Below are 21520 nucleotides of genomic sequence, written 5' to 3' on the forward strand. Positions count from 1 at the left end.
CTTCTCAAGAGATACCATTTTTTTGTAGCCAAAATTCCTCCCCTCCTACACCCTTCCCTGTAGAGTTCTCAGCAGCAAAGCAATTTACTCTCATTACTCAGCCTACAATGCTAAGAGCATTTTTTCTCCTCAAAGTCATCTGGAGGGATGGGTAAATCAGACTAGGTTAAAAACAACAACAGCAGAAAAGAAGAATTACAGTGCTCAGTTTTCACAGAGAGAGAACTAAACCTTTTAGCAGGACGGATTCGTTCATCGTCCCTCTGAGCCCCACGCTTCTCAGGGAAGCTGCACGCCTGGGACTGTGACCGGGAAGAGCACGACTGGCACAGAGATGCCACCTACCCTCAGTGCACAAAAACTCCTCAAACAACCCCAGAGCTCGTAAAGGAAGCAACAAAGAAGGCCAAACAGCAAAGGCCAGAAGATTTAAGACGTATTCCTGCTATTCCTGAAACGTCCCCAAGGAAGGAAGATTACAGAAACTTGCCTGGTGGTTGGGAGAAGAAATCAAAACCCCTAGCCTTCCTTATAAAACAACCTGCTTCCCCAAGTAATTTTCAATTATATTTGTAGCAATTAAAACCAGGTATTTTTCCCATCCCAAAAATAAGAACAAATTTATTTCAAAGATACTAATTTAAACACATTTTTATGAGTTTACACCTTGTTATTTTTCATCTTTCTTTACTGTTTGGAATTTTTGAAAACATGAGGCAGTGTTTTCCTTATATAACTCATCCTCAAATAGATGATTTACAGTTCATGTTTCAATACTATGAAAACATCTCAGTGTGGACTGATCACTAAAAAGAGCTCAACTCTCTCTTTTCCCACATTGTACATCCTGCCTCAGGCTGAAGATCTGGGGAAAAAAAAAATCAAGCACTGAAGCCTCTTACAGTGTTGGACAGTTTCCTTATGGTGGTAGTAAATGCCCCAGAGCATGAGTCATTTGTAACTTCTCCAGGAACAAACAAACAAAAGATATATAACAATATACTCCAGAAGTTATCCTAACCTCACAAGGGGCAGTTAGGCAAAATGCTCTACATGATATTTCCACCTCTGATGGCTATGACAACCAGAAGAAAATAGGAAATATGACCATTCACCACGCATTTTCCATCTGAACCATCCCCAAAAGCGAGAGCAGCAGATGGCAGGCAAACTGGGATGGGAATTTTCTTGCCATGTTTTTTTTACAGCGATTGAGTCAATAGTGGTTGTCCAGTTCCCCTTCCTCTCAGCCACAAAAAAGATAAATCTCCTCTTGCAAACAGACACATATTTACTGGTTAAAGATGCACACAGGGAGGCAGAGGCAAAAATCAGCTGGTCTGGTAATATCCATCCTGTACTAGAAGTTCCCTGCAAAGCACTGTGAAGATGCTGGCACAAAAACCTGCACTGCATATTGCTGCAGCATAATTAATTAAGCCTGACAACACCCCTGTGAAATACAATAGGTCTAACCACCAAACCAAATCATCCTTATAAACATCCAAATGTCAGCAAGTGAATTTATGTCAGATTTACTATTCAATCACAGGGAAAAAAAAAAATCACATATAGCTTCAAAAAAAAAAAGCTCTTTACATTAAGTAAAGCTCTTTCTTATATTTTTGAATTGTAATAAAGAAATCAAAGGTATGACAGCCTTTTACAGGGATAACACCTCAGAACATTAGTAGATAAATCTTGGAAGAGGTAAGAAGTATTATCAGGATTTTCAATTGCAGAATCAGACAGTGCACTTGAGAATACTCTGACACTATACATAAAATATTATGCCTATTAATTCATAATGAAAATCTAAATAATTAAAATAAACCAAAATATCATTAATATCAAGACCATGATAGTTGGATGTTGGTTAGGTGGTGAGGAAAATATACTTTTAAAGATTATTATGCCTTTAGGATCAGGTATCCCTTACAAAACACACCAAGACAAACACAGACATATGTTCTAAAAGTAATTCCAGCTTGATTCTTTATGACTTTAGCTTGAAGGATTTTATTTGCTGTATAATCTTTAAAGTGGAAGTGCATTCACTAGCCACTGGCTGCACTGTTTATCATGAAGTCAGCTCACTTAGTGCTGTCCAATTAAAATAAACTACAGCTGCAATGGATCACTGTTTTTCTAAGTATCTGAAAATATTCCTGCAAAGCCCAACCTCCAAAAATAAAACATAAATGAAAAGCAACAGTTCACTTGGCAACCATCTAGGAGAGGATGTTTTGACATTATTTTCATGTTATTAAATGCAGATTTTTTACTTAAAAACAAGAAGCTCCTGTCACAAATGATTTATATATTGAAATACTTTGTATGACATAGGAAAGGCATGTAATGGCTTGCTGCTGTAACCTTTTAAAATAAAATATAAGAATACACACAGTATATTTTTTCTTTGATATTTTAACCATTTTGCTGTCTATTGTGACAGACAACGCTTCAGTGCTAGCCAATGTAATACAGTAGCATTAAATAAAATGTCCAAACTCCATCTGACTTCAAAATACACTCGCATAATTTTCAATTATTTTTCTTCTACTGCTCTCTTCTAGTTCATGGCTGGAAAAATGACAGACTATAAAACTCATCTTTTAACCAACTATGGTTTCAAAATTATTTATTTACGTAAATTTGGGAAAACCAGGGTCTCATGACATGTTTGTATGCTTCATTTCAAGCATGATGAAAGAACAGAAAATAAAATACAAACTTTTTTTCTTTGGTACTGACTTTGTTCTAGTTCTTCCAGACATCGACTTCTAAACTCAGGCTGCCACCAACAGACAGCTCACAGACAAGAGAAGATGATGCTCATCTGCAATGCACAATGTGAGGCAGCAGAAAGGCCCCTTCACTAAACAGCAACTAATGAATGTATATAGAATAAAAACAATGTAAGTTTTCTCTGCTATGTAAAGTTGTTGTTTAGATTTCCAGGTGAGGAGTACTACAAAAATTACACAAACATCTTGAAATGCCTATAGAGAGTCTATAACAAAAAGGAGATTTTGCATGGCTGGAGATGCACAAATTTTCTTGCAGACAATTTCTAAAAGTTAGGCTGTATTTATCTAAAGAACAATACTGCACCTTTAAGAAAATGTTATTTTTCCTGGGGCCCTATCAAGGTAAATTTCATCAGTATTCAAAGAATGAGCAAAGCACTTCAACAATTTATTTCAATAAAAGAAGACTTAGCTGAAAGGAGTATAAATGATGAGAACTTGCTTTAAACTGATTTATTCCCTGCAGCAATAAAAGGAATGTTTCTTCACTCAGCTGTTTAATATGCAAATATGCAGAGCATCCAGCTTCTGACAGCACATCATTAATAAAACCTTGCACTAAGCAGAGCTCCCGATATTTCATCCTGATGAAAATACATGATGATGATTTTAGACTGTATAATTTCAGAGTTGGAACAATGTACTTCCCAGTGATGGAAACTCAGCAATCCACAGTTCTAGTGTGGATTTTTTAATAAGTTAACCTATTTCTGCACAAGGGAGACATTCTGTTTACAAGAATTGTGAATACAGAGAATCTTGTCACCAAACCCCCTCAACTGGACCAGCCAAAACTTGGTTTGGAAAGCAGTACCAAAGGAGACATGTTATTTATAGAACACCACAACAGTTGATTTCTTTTTAATCAATTAATTCCTCTCCTATTCATCAAGCTTAATGTACTTCACCTGTACTTTTTTCAGTCACTGTACTATCTGACAGATTAGCAGCAAACGTGGAAAATAAAACCATCCCTTAAAATAAAACAAAGAAAAAGAAATCTGCAATTTTTCTTCTTTACCTCATTAAAATCTACAAAAAACTCCTAGATCTGACCATGCTGTAGCATTCTACTTGTGTTTATAGCCAAAGTATGTACACGCTTTCTTTTTCATTTCTTGTGCTAAAACTCTTACACGGTTTCCAAAGAAGTTTTTAAAAAGGTTAAAAACTATCAAATGTCTGAAATAAGGAAAGCAATATTTGTCAATGCTTTGCTCTGGAGTCTTTCCAGTCCAAAGATGGAAACTTGAGGCTGTACAGAAATGTTAATTTTTTAAGAATTGATCCTCAGGGGTGACACAGAATGTCCATTTCTCCACTGGAATTGACACTCACACAGAAGATGTTGATCACTTTACAAAAGGGGTATCTGAGGACCACTCATTTGCTTCAATAGTAGGTAACAATAAACAACTTGCTAAAGTCTTGAGGGCTTTATTTTGGCTGAAATCCACTGTTTTTTCCACTGAAAGTGATAGGTCAAATATAAAGAGACCCCTTCTACATTGCAAGAACAAAAAAAAAAAAAAGACTTTGCGTTTTAATTCAAAAATATTTTTACTATGAATCAATCATTTAGCGTATTTCAAAGACGTTTGAAGGATTTTCCTTTGAATCATTTCCCACTGGGTGCCTAGGAAACAAAACATCTTCAGGGCTAAATTTCAGGGGAAGTCTTGCAGGTTTTAGTAAACTTCTCCAAGCCAGTACTTTACATGTTTCTGTTTTCTGTGCGTGGCGATACTCCCTCATAACTCAAATGGGATTAACCAATTAAACATTTCCCAGTAGTCTCTAAAATAGCTGCTCTTGGCATGTTTTTTGCATGGAACAAACCTCAGCGGGAGGATATGATAGAAATCTTGCACTATTTAAATATAGAATTGGGACATCAAAGAAAGGGTTGTATTGAAATAACATGGATAATTAAGGAAGTGGAGAACAGTAATAACTGATTTACATAAAATGCTAATAAGCCTCTTGACTTGTTCGGCAATTTCTGCTTTAGGCATGGCAACTGCGGGTTCAAATTTGTATATTAATTTTATTTTAGTATTTTCTTTCCCTTCCTCTTTCTCCCCATATTTTTTAAGCTCTCTACAGCCAGGCCAGTCTGTACCTGCATCCAAACCTTCTTCAAAACAAAACTCCATCAGAATATAAACTCCTGTGAAAGTTTTGTGCACATTCCCATCCACTCAGACACACAAAGCACAAAGTGTAAAGACCCTTAATTACTTGTCTGCATGTGTATGGTTTCAGATTGCATCCCTTCTATTTTAGCTCACTTTCATGTCATGCTGAATAATGTGTTACAAACGATCAATGACATACTAAAAATGTTAAACGCTTTTCACAATTAGCAGGACTGACAAAGTTTGAAAGCAAGTGGAGTGTACTGGCAAGGATGCATTTCCATGGTGTTATGCTCCTTGCTGCTGGGATGGGATGATGAGGGCACTGCACCACCACTACAGGTTACAGCTCTTTAACACTGCACCCTTGTGCCATTTGCCTCTGTGCAGAAATTAGATGCTCTGAAATTCTTGTTTTATTTTACTCTCCTCCTGATCTCTCCTCGCGGTGCTACAGCAGCAGTGGCTTTGAGATGTGAATGTGAATGAGTGTCTGAGCTGTTCCTTCAGGACATGTCTGCGTATTGACCTTCAGCTTACCCTGTTTCCCTGTGAGCCCTCTAAGCATGATCCATCGCTTTCTCAGGCCATTCTCCCTTCACCCCATTGATGGGTTTCAGAGCTACTTAAATTTCAAAGTCCTGATGCGTTGCAGCAGTGGCCAGGGCTCAGCTTTGCTCACTTATAGATTGTACAAGGTCACAATAAGGGAAGGGGAAAAAAAAGCCAGAGCATTTATCAGGATGTATTGCTTTACTTTTTCTATCCATCACAAAGGCGATGATTCTATTTTAGTGAAAATCCATTGAACTCAGATCAAGTCAGATGGCTGTTATCATTGGAAACTCAAGAGCTGTCACACCATAATCGGTACAAATGAACACTGAAACGCGGGGCTTGAGGCCGCTTAATGGTCTTTAGTGAATTTTTTTTCTGTTGCTTTTTAAACACCACAAAATCATTTTACTTAAGTGATTTCAAATTGAGAACACTAGGATTTTGTTACACTGGCAGAGTTGATTCAATTATAGATGATCTGACAGCTATTGTGCAATTAAATGTTTTTGCCAGCATGCCCTCTCCCCCACACCAGTACACACACGTGTGGACCACCCAGACAAGCACAATTATTTCCCTCAAAGTTATTCTGATTCTGGTCCTCTTCTGTGATACACTTCCAACTTGTAATAGGCCACACCACCATGCACTTTTAACAGGATTGTATTTTGTGAATGAGCTTTGGTAAAGCTCCCGTGTTCTAGAGCTACCCCTGTGAGAAGGAGCTGTGTGCACACAGGGAAAGGAGAAAGCAAGTCAAACTTCATTTCTCTTTCTTCTTCACAAACCACAAATACCTTAGTATTATATTTTAATAAAAAAATGGGGATTCTGACCATATTTAAAGACCCAAAAACCTACACAGATATGAAACTAATGGACATTATTCAGTATAATTACAAGTGTGTTTGAATTGCATCAGAAACAGAGCACAGGGGAGTGCAAAGAAACAGGGTACAGCCTTCATACCTGACACAGAGCTTGTTCTTCCCTACAATCCAAACATGCTAATTATTCTCATATTTGGGCTTCATTCTACTTCCTATCAGTTGTGACAGACGCACCTTCCACTTGCTTGTTTCGATTTCATCACATAAGAAAGACCAGCTATCCCAGGTTCTAGGGGATGTTGACAGATAATTCAAAATGCCTCTCTAATTAAGAGAAAAATAGCAACAGATGACAACTTTGCTCCACAAACAAGCCATTCCACAAAATTGCTATTTTCCTACTGAAATCCCATAATAAAATGATTGCCATCCAATTTTTGAAAGTGAAAAAAACCCTGACCCATCCCACTTCACTTCCCACACAAACTCATTGCCCAGACAGATGGTTTACAGAACTTATTCAAAGTAAATATATTCCTCTTTACAAGTACCGGCAAATCCTTACCATGAGCACCCCTCCCCTTCACCACTCCTACAGGAAAGAGGAAAGACATGATTGTTATGTAGGAATGTCCTAAGCTACCTGGAGCTTTTTATTATTTTAACTATGTTGAGATCTTAGGTTTTGACCTCCTCCCACGGAGCTGGGACAACACATTTTAAGATTTAAGTCACCTGCCACTGCCACATTCCTGAGGCCCCTCCAGTCACAGCAGCTTCAAGGCTGCTTTGTACAGTTCAGCCTCTAGTGAAGTGCAAAAATGAAACAAATATTTCATATTTTGCCTGAACAAAGTTTCCAAGCAAAGCCACAGGGAAGGAATACAGGCCTGTAGTTCGTCTCTGTTTTCACCCACCCAGAGATCTGGAACTGGGCATGGTGAAGGCTGTGCACAAACTCATGAGGAGCCCCTTTAAAACTCCCACAGAGTGGCATTAATAAGCCTCAGTGTAATGGAGAATCAACCCCTGTGCTCTGTGCTTCAAGAAGCAGAAAATCTTAAATAGGCTGGCTTTATATCTTCAAATCTCTTTTTATAAACATTAAGACAAATACAATTTTGGCAAGCTCTAAGTTTAAAATAATATATTTTTCTTTAACGAAAAAACTACATCTTAACCTCCAATCTAATAAAAAAATTATGATAATTTTTGTGGATATTTTAAATGTAGCAAGTAACAATTCACAGACTTTTAGCTGTATTCACCTGTGCATAGACTGCACTCTCAGGGGAGGTCATACAACATAATAAAAGCTGTGATATGATGCATTTTCAGCAGTGAAATACCCTGGACATATAACTGATTTCGTCCTACTGGATACCCAAAAAGAAGTAAGAGCTTAAAAATATGCTTAAAATGCATAGACTGAAGAACTTTTGTATTGCTCCCTGATTTGCAGGATAAATCTAAAGACATCAGTCTCCTTGCTCCCACATTTGGGGCCAGGCCAAGGACTGAGGGAGAGACTCTTTGAAGGATCACAGTTACAGGGAGTGGTTTCCTCTTTATTTCCTTCAGGTGAATCTGGTATCACACTGGTATCTGAAGAGTTGGGGGTGTGTTGCTCAACTATCCCAGCAAGGACTAATTTGTCCTCAACAAAATTTCTGATGTCACCTGTTTTGGCAAACGAGCTTTTTAGTTCTCCATCTCCTTTTGTCAACTCCCCCAGTACTTGGGTGTTTGCAAAAGAGGTGTTGTACAAATCAGGCACTTGGATTTTTATTCCTTAAATCTCTTGCTCCTAACCCTATCCCAAATTTCTAATGCAGCTTATCGTCCTACATAAGGGAAATATCTTCATCATTTCCAGCAGCCCTGGTGCCTCCTGCTGCTGTTTGGGGAGAGCAAGTGGCAGTGGGAGGCACCATTTCACACAGGCCCTTAATTCCTTTGAACATTCCCATCTCCTGCTGCACTGAGACAAGAAATGGATACACTCAGTTCCAGGTATGTGCTCCAGAGGTCCCACTGCAGCACAGCAAGGCCTGACTTCTCAAAGTTTTAAAGTTTCACAGCTTCCCAATGTACCATTTGTTTTGGTCCCACAATGTCAAACTTAAAGAGACATATTCTTGAAAAGTCTGAATCTTTCTGGCAAATAGCATATGGACCCAAATCCTAACAAGTCAGTTTGAGTACAATTGAAATCTCTCTAATTAGGTATGAAAGAAAAGAAAAGAAAAGAAAAGAAAAGAAAAGAAAAGAAAAGAAAAGAAAAGAAAAGAAAAAGAAACTAAAGCAAGCAAAACTAACTGAAAGTCTTTAGTTTCTATTTTATATCAACAAAGACACATCTTCATCATACTGGTCTTATTGGCTGACCAGTTGGCTGATGTGCTCTGAAAATCCTGATATTTCCTCTTAAAATCATGATATATAAAAAAATCCTGACATGGTACTGCAGTTACCATAGAACTGTGGAACACTTGTCACTGAGGCACTAATTCCAGCCCACAGAGAAGCACGAATAAAAGAAAAGCAAGAACACAGATGCTGGAATCAAAATACACACAGCATTTTCAACAAGCTCAAAGAAACTGAAAAAATAAAAAAGTAATTTAGTAATTCTTTAGTAATTTTTGCTGGATGCAAAATTCACTGCAACTTCAGCACCTCTTAGGTGCTTTTCCTTTGCTATGCCTTATGTGTTTGTCAGGTAGCAGTGGTGGTGGCTGTGGCAGGTGAGGTAAAAGAGCTGACACCTCTGCTCGGGCAGGGAGTGTGGTGGACTGACTGCACCCCGTGCTCAAAGCAGGTCTGACATTACATGTCCCCATCCCAAATAACAGCTTTATATTCAATTCTATCCACTGGAGATGTCAGCAAGGGAAACGAGGTTATGTGGCAGCAGCTACCATATTTTACCTATCTATATAAATACATTTAAACACGTGGAAAATAAGGTTAGGGGAACGACCTTGAGGCATGGACTTTTAGGCTAGTAACCCTCAAATAACTTCAGCTTGAACACTGCAAGTGAGAGGAAAAACAGTGCATGATACCAACACATCTTCTCTAAATAAAGAAAGAATTAAAGCCGTTATGTGCTTTAACACAGCCCCTGTCTGTAACTGGGAATGCTTTTGTAGTGAGCTGCCTCAGAGCAGACTAGCTTCTTAATAACTGGATGTTGGGAGAATTGAAGCAAAACTTTTATCTTTACTATTAAATCTCCCTTTTCAGTCGCTAAGCTCCCTATGAAACAGCATAACAATGCTCCTATTAGGTAAGCAAGGGACAGAGTGGATGCAAATCCCCACTGAATTAACGTGCCTGCTCCTGAGTCAGCGATGGGCCTTCCAGCCTCGACCTTGCCAATCAGCATGTCTGCTTTTTCCCCATTTCCCGATGGCACAGGGCTCATCTTCCCTCTGAAGAAATCAACCCCAGTGTATGGCACCTCTCCAAATCAGCAACACACACCAAGGTGGGTTTTAGTGTCTAATTAGCACTGCTAGTGAGTGCCCGTTTTTCCATAACTTCCAGGGTATTGAAACAAAGCAAATTAAAGAAGGTGGCCTTATAAAGTATAGGGTTAGTTTGTGTCATCAGCTAGTGAGATGAAGGCACCTACCACTGGCTCCTTGCCAGTTTTGGTTAGCAGAATCAGGGAATGAACTTGGGATCCCACAGTGAATAGATGCTAATGCACCGGTGAAAGGTCATCAAAGCAGTCGGACTTCCACATCCTGCAGAGGTACTGGAGTCTCTCATTCCACTGCTATCTTTTGTCCCCATCCGGTTTACCTAATAGATGATCCTAACAATTCACATTGTCAGTCCTTTGTAGTGTAATGAACACTGTGTGGTCTGATGAATGCAACCACTGCACAGAAAACGTCAGTTCTTTCATTAAGAAAACCTTCCCAAGTTCATTGTATTGAACCAGCGCTCCAGCTATTAGGCTGATACATGACACAGTCAATTCCAGTTACACTTTAAGTGACTATTCATGTTCAGTGAATTCAATTTTTAAAGCTAATTTATATATGTTTAGATATTTACATGAACACACATTTCTTCTAACTTATACGCCTTTTTCTGGGCTGTCAGTATAGTAATGGGGGGAGGAAGGAAATAATATTTCCCAGCAGATCCTGAAAATGCATAACTGATGGAAAAGACACTGAAAACCAAATAAGCAGCTTTCTGAGAACATACTTGAATAGAACTCTGAATTACTTGTTGGTCAAAAGAATTGCAGTGTGTATTTAACATATTAATGTTAAATAAAATATCTACATTAAGTTATTTTTAAATTACTCATATATTTTTAAATTACTCTCAGACATTCACAGCAATGTCTGAGAACCCATTTTCTGATATTAGCCAATACAGTACCTCCTTTTATATAGTACTGCAATTAGTGGCATGTAAACTTTTAAAGCAGGTAATTTAAAAAGTTAAACTATTGCTGCTACTGAACAGAAAACATCAGTTCTTTCATTAAGGAAACCTTCCAAGTTCATGGTATTGAACCAGGGCTCCAGCTATTAAGCTGTGCGATGACACAGTCAATGCCTGCTATAGTATCAATTCAATTTAAGCATTTTTTTGTTATCACTAGATGCCTTTCTGTAGTTTCTTTTAACTGACTTTGTTTATTGATACTTATTAGAGGACCATTGGTTCCAAAAGATAGACATATTTCATTACATAAATCATCTACAGTTCACAGTAGTAGCAGCTTTTCTGTACAGATCATGCTGAAGTCTCTGAAGCCTTTACAGTGTGCAGAGATCATGATACAGTTCTTCAGAAACAAAAAATAAATACCATCTCTTATTACATCATTTGGATATTAAACAACAGAAATCCAGCTTTCCATCCACATATTCAAAAAGAACAGGCTGTTTACTTCTTTTGAAATATATTTCAAAAAAATGTTTCCATTAATGTGGATTTGCTTTAAATTAAATATAAATTATCAGGTCTACTTTCCTGCATTAAAAAAATATATATATATATATTCTATCTTGACTTTACCAGGCTTAACATACTTATGTACTAAAGCTCTACTGTTTGGGAAATAAAAATACCTTTCTTAATTCTGCATTTCATAAGAGAAATTACAATTATGGGATGCAGGGACTTTGTGGCTTGATACACTTTGCAAGCAGAGAAGGGGGATGCCCTTCAAAGTTAGAGGGTAATCATTATTGACCTTGTGCATTCAAGACAGCATAGCAGGTTTCTATATAAAGAAACTTGCAGAGAGGTCATTGAAAGCACTGGTGAAGAGACATAAAAAAGGAGACAGGACAGAATACAACCTCGGTTAAGCAGGTTAAAAAATTAACTATAAACAGACTCAGGAATTGAAGACAAAAACAAAAGAACATTTTCTAAGTGTCATGCAAATTTATGGTTCTGTATTAAATGTTCATTATCAGATAAGTAGCCTTTATAAGGTAATTATTAACTTTTATAGATTCTGCAAATTTTTTTTTTTCTCTTCTTACAGCCTGAGCATTTTTTGAGTATTGAACAAAGGAGCACGTGCTTAGGGTTGGCTCTCAGCAGGGAGGAATTAGGATTTTGGTCTTCCCTCCTTTACTCATTCACGGGGTGTCTGCTAATCTGTCTGTGTTTGAATTTACCTGTCTGCAAAATAGGTACAATAAAACCAGCAGACATCTCCCCAGGGTTATATGACACTTAGTTTGGCACTTCAAAAAGCACACTTAGCAGAGCGTTTTGAAATCATTGAATGAAAAGCATTATGTAATGAAAAATAAATTACTTCTGTATGATGAGTTTGTTTGGAGAATGTTCAGGTAAAATGCTCTGTTTAGGAGTATTAAAACACCTGGGATACACAATGGATAGGTTTACTACGATTTTTTTCTTTCAATCTACATTTTAAAATAAGCTGCAACACAAAAAAGTCCTATTGTCATGCACATCCCACTCCCATTTAATTAAATTAGTCATTATTATTATTATTATTATAAGTATTCATATATTTTGTTTTCCTCTCCAGATAGAAAATACAGAAATTGAAAGAGAAACAGAAATAATAAAACTGAGATCTTACGTTTTTTTACTTCTATAAACAGAGAAGACACAAACCTCCTGATCTTTCTATTACTTGTGCTATTTTTCTTCACCCTACAGCCTCGGTGGCTCTCTAAATTTGCCCTGGTTAGGCAAAACTCCCTTTTCTATTGGGAGTTTCATCTCCAGAACACCAGCCTACCATGCAGGCAGGAGGCTGCAATCTCAGTGCACTGATACCCTCCACTAGAAGAGTCAATCATTCTCACTAATAGGTGCCCACAGCATCCTAGGAACAATCCACTTGCATGACTGTCCTGCCCCTTCAACTTCCCCTCCCCTGACAGCCGATAGCACACAGCTTCCCAAAATATGTTTCATTTTCAAGAGATAGATTTATTACAGCCCTGTTATCACATTCATACCCTTCCTGAAAAGATAAAAATAAGAAAGACCTTACAAGAAGATGTTGTAGCAACAGCTAAATCATAAATGTTTGATAAGGAATAGCTAAATCCAGACAAATAACTGTTCAATCCCACTTTGTATTAGGCAGATAAAGTCATACAGGAAATCAATGTGATCTATTGAAATGAAAAAAGTCCAGCTTAGGGACAATATAGTGTTATAGAATATGTGACATTATAAATGGGCTGCTTCCATAAGTGCTATACAATGAGAAGTTGCATAGTTTTTATTTATTTTTGTGCTTATGAATGTAAAAGCAGAATGTGAAAGTCACTATTTGTCAACAGGGCAAATGTGGGCAGCAGTGAAGTAGGTGAGTATTTATAACCTTTTTATTTTCCCACTCTTGAAGGGAATACATAATCCTCTCTAGGGATAAAAGGATCTTCAGTCACCCACTAGCCCAGGGCTCCTTTTTAGCACAGGCTGACAGATGTGCTAAAATTATAAGTGAAGTGTTGTGATGTTGACTCCTAAAGCAGCAATCATTAAGGTTGAAATTAGTATCCCCTCCCAGCCATTCAAATGTTGAAAAGTTCTGACACCAGGCATAATTGGACAACTTTACCTAGTGGGGATAGCATTACATTATATTCTACTGACTTCTTTCTGCCTTTTTCATCCCTGCTCCAATTTAAATGAAGCAAAACAACTTTTTACACATCTTTCACTTACACAAAACAAAACAAAAATCTGCTTATGCAGAAAGACATCTCAAAAGCAGACATACGAGTTCACAACTACATATACAAGTAGTATTGTTTAAGGCTATACTATTTCAGCTGACAACAGTATTTTAAATAAGATGCAGTTAAAAAAGAGACTGAAGGAAAATATAAACAGATGTCCTAATATGTATTAGCATCTGCTGAAAGAAATTTCATTTGAAAATGCAAAATACATTTCACTTGCTATATGTTCTACTATATGTTCTAATTAGTTACATGCAGTGTTAACATACTTTAATCTTCTGAAGTAAAAGGTTCCCCTAAACTGTATTTATGTATACCTGGATATATTTCTAGTAACTGTAACAGTTGCTAAATGGCAGTAAGTGCTAAAAGACATAAGCAATCCACACAATTAGATTTCAGGTCATTTAGATCAGTGTGAACTAGAAAAACATGTTAATGTGCTCTACCCACTGCCACTTCCTCACATACTGCTGAGTTTGACACATTAACTAATGGACCATCACCTGATAAATACTGGATGTGTGTGGATGAATAAAGTCTGAAATTGTCTCCAGTGGCTCAGACCAAGATTTTGACAATGACACAAACCCAGCAGCGATGATGCACCATTGCACTATTCTTGTGCTGTGTGCCTAAAGAAAAATGAAGCCTATGATTTTACACAGTTTATCTAATAGACCTTCCTGCTTTAGTTTATGGGAAAAACTTAAATGTAGCTCAAGGCCCACACTGAAACATAAAATATGGGAAAGCCGAGTGTGAAACCTAACGAGTGTGTTAAAATGAAATCAAATCCAATGTTTGTCAATGTGTAACACTTTGCTGTTGAGTTAGATTCAATTTCTAAAGGCTGACGAGCACATCTATTTCTGGCATGAACAAAGAACGTGTTAGTACTGTGGCTCTCTCACAGCCCTGTACTGCACATTGAGTCACCAGCTCCCACAACCCCACTAAGCCCTGTCCCTCATCTTGCAGCTGAACTGTGCATTTTGGTTCATCTGCACTGGGCTCCTGCCCATCTCAGCTGATGCCCTACACCCCCAAACTTCCACCACATTACGTGGCTGCACTTCCTCTGCCAGACTTCACACACACATCAGGCTGCTAGAGACTCACTAGGCTGAGGCACAAATCTTTAATAAAGGACAGGAGAAAGGTTAAAGTGCACAGCCATGTTCTGCCTTGGCCCTGCAGCTGAGGAAGTGGGGGCTGAACGGATTGAGAGCTTTGATCGTTATAGATTCATTCCCAGGGCAATCAGGGGCCCACAGCATTCTGTCCCTCACTATTCAACATTACTGACAAGAGGGTTTCCCACACTGGAACCAGCTGACCCAGCCAGGACAGCCTCTTCCAAAATGCTTTCTCTCAATTTCAAAGCCATTAAGCACTTCAAGATGGGGAGTATGAACATAGGCTGCACAGGTGCTGTGCAAAGAACCAGGAAAAGATTTCCTGCATCTTGGTTTTGAAGATACTCTTGCCTGTTCTTTCATCTTGTAATTTTCTTTGACTTCTTGCCACGTTCTCTCTAAAAATGCATTTGGTCAACTCCCCTTCAGTGTTGCCCACCTTAGACTAGCCATCACTGCTACCTCACCAGAACTTACTTCTCATCCACGCTCTATTTCTAGATTTCTCTTCTTGATCTATTTCTGTCTGCTTTGTTGCCAATTTTTTAGCTGTAAGAATTTTACCCAACACACAAAGAAGGTCTAACCTACAAATACCTCACCCACTTTTCTCTCTGCCCCTACACTCATTATGCTGAGCCTCTTTGCTAGAGAACTTACTTTTTCACGACAAATTCATCCTTTCTTCCTCTAATACTGTAGTCTGTCTATAGAGAACTCTTCAATTTAATCCAGCTTATCCTGATTCACTATCAACATGTCTACGCTCACCCTAGATCGACTTCAAGATAGTCGTTTTCATTGATGACTTCCTAAATTTTCAAACAAGCATTTTCATGCTTTCTTTTATTCTGCTTACAGATCTGCCCACAAGCACTTGGAATATTATCTCATTATCTTACTTCATAATCCACATTAAAAATCTCCTTTTCTTTGGTATCTAATCTTTTCTTTGGCATCAGAAAAATATCATGCCTAAAAACAGGGCCTATCATATTGATTAATATTATCTCATTATACGCTTGTTCTTTTTATCTATCTGTATCCCTGACTTTTGATTAACACTTAAATTTTAAACAGTACGGACTTGGAACAATCTTTTTTGGTTGATTTTGCATATTTATTAATGTGGCTGGGTCCTTATCTGTGACTAACAATCTAGACACTGCACTAGCAATAATTATCATCATCTTGTTGTTCCTTCTTTGTTGATATATAAGCATGTAAACTGGATTTTGTTTTCTGGGTAAGACTGCCAGGGATGATTGTTAGGAGTTCTGCTTGAAGAAGAAACTCAGATGCTTTTAGTAACCATTTTCAGACTAAGGGTTGTACTCATTTGGAGGTTTTTAATGGAAATTAGCAATGGGAAAATTTTCAGTGTAACTGTCAGGAAAAATGGTTTGGAAAGTAATAAATAGAATTACTTTCTGTTCTGTTGTCAGACAAGCAGCATACACATGAATCTTTTTTAGCAAACATATTGTAAGAAAGTAAAAGGAAAACAAATTGCAAATTGTGCTTGTATCTCTTTCAACAAGGAAACGTGAGCATAACGCACCAAAGTGACAGTCAGACTCCGAGTAAGAGAGAGAATGTGAAATGTGAACTTCCTGAGACAGAGCTTCCAAGGATGAGAGTTCAAATGCCAAAGAACCCTACTTAAGAAGGGAAGCACCAATGTTCTTCTCCCAAATCTTCATGAATTGGGCATATTAAATTATGTAGTCTGATGCCAGCACAGGATTAAATTCTAATACATTGGCATGCCCTAATTCTATTTTCAGGGAATGAAAGGGAAACAGAACATGCAAACATTACTATGACTGTATAAACTGCATCTTTATTTGGAATGGGAATTATTTTAAGGATGTCTGAAGCTCTGTTTTTCTTGCACAAAATCTGGGGTGTGAACCTGAAGAATTAGCAAAAGGGCAGAAAACCTTGAAAACAAGCTGATTGTGACAGTACTGTCAACCAGAAAGGGAAAATGCAAATGAAACAGACATTTTCTAAATATAGTTTAATTTATAAATAAGACTTCACATCACAGATTTGTTTATCCTCATTTGGTGATAATTGTTCACAGCAGAATATATCAGAAAATTCTATAATAGGAACTACAGCCAGGAAATGTTAAATAATTAATCACCCTCCCAGCCACTTGCATTTCTGTTGATATAAATGACCGTATAATTCCAAACCCAATTATCACTACTTAGCCATTCCATTTTGTAGTTAAAATCCCACAAAATTAAAGTGCATCAATTGTTAATGGTAATAGACCAGACAAGGGATTAAAGATTATTTTAATGTTTATTTCCTGTCAGGAGGTTTTTTTGGCAGGAAGAACTATAGACAAAAGGCTACATTAAGATGAGATTCATACAATGTATTTAAATCTACTAACTTCTAAAAGCCTTATGGTATAATTACTTGTTTAATCTACTTGTTCCCTGAAGATACCAATGGGGGTTTATCAAGCCAACTTTAGTATATCTGCTTCACTGAAACCAAAACATTCTCTTTAACTTGAACTGCAGACAGCAGTCAAGTTTACCATAAATGCAATTCTAACAACAAACTTGAAAAATGAATGAACTATGCAAAAATATAAAGGAAACCAGATTACTATCAGGAGTTTTTTTTATGTCCTATTCTGCTTGGTTTAGCTCCTGTTACTTCTGGAACTATGCATTTGCATGCAAGATTTGGTCCTCGCAACCATACTTTAAACAATCACTTTAAGACCAATAAAACTCTGTTAATTAGAGAACTTTTTTTACCTGCCACAAAATGATGACTTTTCTCCACTCCTCAGAGAAGTATTTATGCACGTTTATATGGAGACATCACTTCATTTAGAGATTTCTTTGCTTTCTTAAAATGTTTTTTATCATTAAGCATTGTTGACAAAACTGACAAAGTACTTTATTGCATTAGCACAGTGACTAGAATTCTGTAGAACTGTTTGTGAGGGCCTAAGGATTTGGGGAAGGGCCCTTATAGTTCACTGTTTCAGTGGACAGCAGGAGTGGGCTGAATTTTATGTGCTTCAAAAGGTTATCCATCTGTATAAAGCTACAGACAGGTGTCCATAACTTGGGTCTGTTGGGATGAAACCATCAGATCTGGAGCAGGCAATAACTGTGCCACTTATTTCTGACTTGCACTGACATCACCCTGCACAAAACCTCATTCATCTCATTCTATCTCTTTTCTGTAGAAACAGAAATCTACATATGGACTAAATAGGAAAACTGAGAAGGAAACTTTTGTGTTCTTCTGTTCCCTGCCCATTCAGCAATGTTATCCACATCTCCAAAATCTATGGACAAGTTATTGCACAGGAACATTACAGTCCTTTGTATTCACATCTATTCTTTTTCTCCAGCAAACCCTTGTCCTGCATTTACCAAATGACATAACACACTAAATCATGACACAAATAACACAGTACATAAACCACCTCACACTGGGGCAGTGACAGATCCATTTCTGTGCCTGTTTTAAACATTTCCTTAGGAGTACATTCACTGTTTGGCTAAAGTTACCTCTTGTTATTCCTCCTCTCTCCTCTTTATAGGTGAGGAAGCCAGTGGGGACAGCTCTGTGGCACTAACACTCCTGTGCTGTCACAAGGAACAGCTTTACAGCCCAAGAGATTGCTCAGGAGGGCAGTGAAGAAGCTCCTTTCCAAAACCAGGATCACCCAACAATGATATCACTAACTGGTGAGCAGTGAGTTAATTACACACCCAGTGGTGTAATAACTCAAATTCCATCAGACACAGGTATTAAGAAAGAAGCTTCTAAGTGAGACCCACAAAACAGCTGTTCATCCTGGAGCCCCAGTTGTTACAGGAGATTACGTTGGTGCGGCAAGTTTGGCATAAAGGAGCACTGCAAAATTAAAATTGGCATGTCAGGAACTTTTCCCTTGTTTTCCTTGGCATGCACCCCCACAAAAAAAAAAAAAAAAACACCAAAAAAAAAAAAACCACCAAAAATAAAAAGAAAAGAAAAAACAACCCACTCACAACAAAGTTCAGAGTCTCAGAGTCCATATCTCTTCTGAGATTTGTGAGAGCAAGCAGACATGGTATGGAAACCCATTCCATAACCTTTCACCAACATAAAATTTACTGTGAATAAGGCCCTAAAACTCTATGCTCAGCTTTGATTTAAACCTGTGAACACAAGCCACCCAAAAACATTTCCATTCCCATAAATACCTCCCCATGACATGATATGCTAATTATTTGGGTCCTATGAGGAGATTAAATACACTTAACCATAAGCAAGCTCCACCACAGTACTCACCAGGACAGGATCTGGTCCAAAGTAAATATTTTATTTAGCAGGTTTAAGGTGCTGTTTAAGGTGCTATCCCAGTTTCTCTCCCCCAGACACTACTACTGCTCTGGCAAAGAGCAAAGAAGGTTTGGCTTTTGAGATTTTAAAATTTCTCTGTAATTTTCTACGGTATTCAAGACTTTACCAATGAGAAGAATTAATCTAACTCACAAAAATGAGACTTCCTTCAGAACTCTAATGTTCTGTATCTTTTATTTTTAAATTGCAGCATTAATAATGGTCTCAGCAGCAAGTGGAGAAAACGTGTGAAATATGTGCCCTCTTTATAGATTTCCTGTTTCTGCAATTTCACTTGAAAAATGGCAGTGCCCTGCCATCTGAAGCTTCCAGTTGGTTTAACTCCGAGCAAAAGACAATTAAACAACTTACAGTATATGGTCACGAGACTATAATTGCTCACCAGTGCTCCTTGTTGTGTCAGCTGCCACAATGAACAGAAGATTTTTCACTTTCTTACCCCTGCAAGACCACCAGAGGTTCCTGACCACGGCAATGGCCTTGTGTTGAGAAGACAATATTTCACAAACAAAAAAAATTTCCACAGGATTCTTAAGACACTAAGTTAGCACAGAGCAAAAGGAAGAGACTCCATGCTGGACAAGTGTCTAGAAGGGCAGAACATCCTTTAATAATTTTTTCTTAGAAGTCAGTGAATTAATATTTATCATTTTTTACTTTTCTCACAGTTTCTTAAAATTCTCCCATTTTCTTTAAGCTTTTTTTCACAATTCCTGCAAGCAAATTTATATCCTGAATCTATATATCTTAGGTTATCCTTTGCAACACAGAAGTTTTATGTAAGAAGTGATGTATCAGTATTTTAATAGAGAGTGATATACACTTGAAGAATGGAAGTTCAGGTGAATGACAAAGATAAATTGAGCTTTTCAAATCCTGCATTTGGTAGAAATCACTTGAAAACAGACTGACTAAAATGAGTTCAATTTGAGAGATGTTCAATGCACTTGTGTTTTCTTTCCCAAAGCCATTCTCAGAGCTGACCCTATTTTCACATTTGTAGACAACGGACTTGCAGATGTGACCATCACAAACCCATATCTGCTCTATCATTAATGATGCCTTCTACTATAGGCTGAAATAAGAAAAAAATTACTTAGATAACCAATATACATCTGAAATATTGTAGTTCTCAGTCTAGCACACTCTCAGGACTATGTGTTATCCACATCAAAGAAAAAAACACATCATTAGTATCATCTGCTGTAATGGCAGTGCAAGGGAATTCATACTAGTGGTTGCTTAATGGTAATCATGGTAGAATCTTGGCATTAATATGAGGAATATTAATTTTCCAGAACATAAAAGAATAAATGACACCTACATCTCTGTGCAAAGCCAGCTCAAATCAATTGCCTAAATGCAATTTAATTCAAGATTCTTGGTATACCAACAAAGAGACAGAACTCTGTCTCCATCAGCAAGATGAACAGGAAAACAATGTCTAAGACCATGTGTCATTTTGTAGTGATTCTTCTGGTTCTTTTTGATATGCAAAAAAAAAATACAAGGTCTTTAAATGAATGCAAAAATAAAACACAGAGAGTATGTAAAGGGATAAAATAATACCTGGACAATAGAACTGAAGAGCAAAAGGACAATGAAAGAAAATACTAGGGAGGGAATAAAACTTTTAACATGATCACAATATTCTAATCTTATTAACATCTGTACTGGAGTCTAAAATAAATTTTAACTTTCAGTTTAACAAAATTGGCTTTGTAGATTTCTTATAACAATACAAATAAGTTATTGTATATAACCTCATAATCATTACCACCACTATACTGTGAAATGTGACTCTAAAATGCCAGAGCACATTTCTCAGCGTATTGTGTCTCACTGACCTCGAGATCAAGTTTGCGCAGTGTCTGACTAAAAGAATGTTCTTTGGTTTTGTTTTTGCTTTTCTAAATAACTGCTAGCTCTACAAATCCATTATGGAACCAGAATAAAATCTGATCCATTCTTCCATAGCTGTGTTGGCTTAGCATCACCAAAGGAAATAAAACACATTTTAGTTACTAAGGTGACCGGTTACAGCAGTGATTCCACACAGGACTGCGATACAGTAAGATAAAAGCTCCTGGTTTTATGTGGTAATCCTTCTGCCTAGAAGTGCCTATTGAGAGGCAGCACGCAGGAAAGAGCAGGAAGTAACATAATTTATTCAGCAAGAATAGTATAGGGCACAAGTGCTGAAAAAAAAGCTTTCACACACTCCTCCAGGCTAATTTTCCATTGAAATAAAATTTACTCTTGAATATCAAATATTTATTCCATTTTTCATACTCTTGTTTTTTCCTCCCTCTCATATTTATTTACTTTATAAACACTTCAGATTTATTTTTGCCAAATAAATAAATTAAAATATGAGGAACCTTTAAACAGAAAAAAGGCTCTGGGAGTTTTGCTACTGGCAAAAGG

This window comes from Corvus brachyrhynchos, unplaced genomic scaffold (assembly GCF_000691975.1).
Source record: "Corvus brachyrhynchos isolate BGI_N302 unplaced genomic scaffold, ASM69197v1 scaffold26, whole genome shotgun sequence".
In the NCBI taxonomy this organism is placed as follows: Eukaryota; Metazoa; Chordata; class Aves; order Passeriformes; family Corvidae; genus Corvus; species Corvus brachyrhynchos.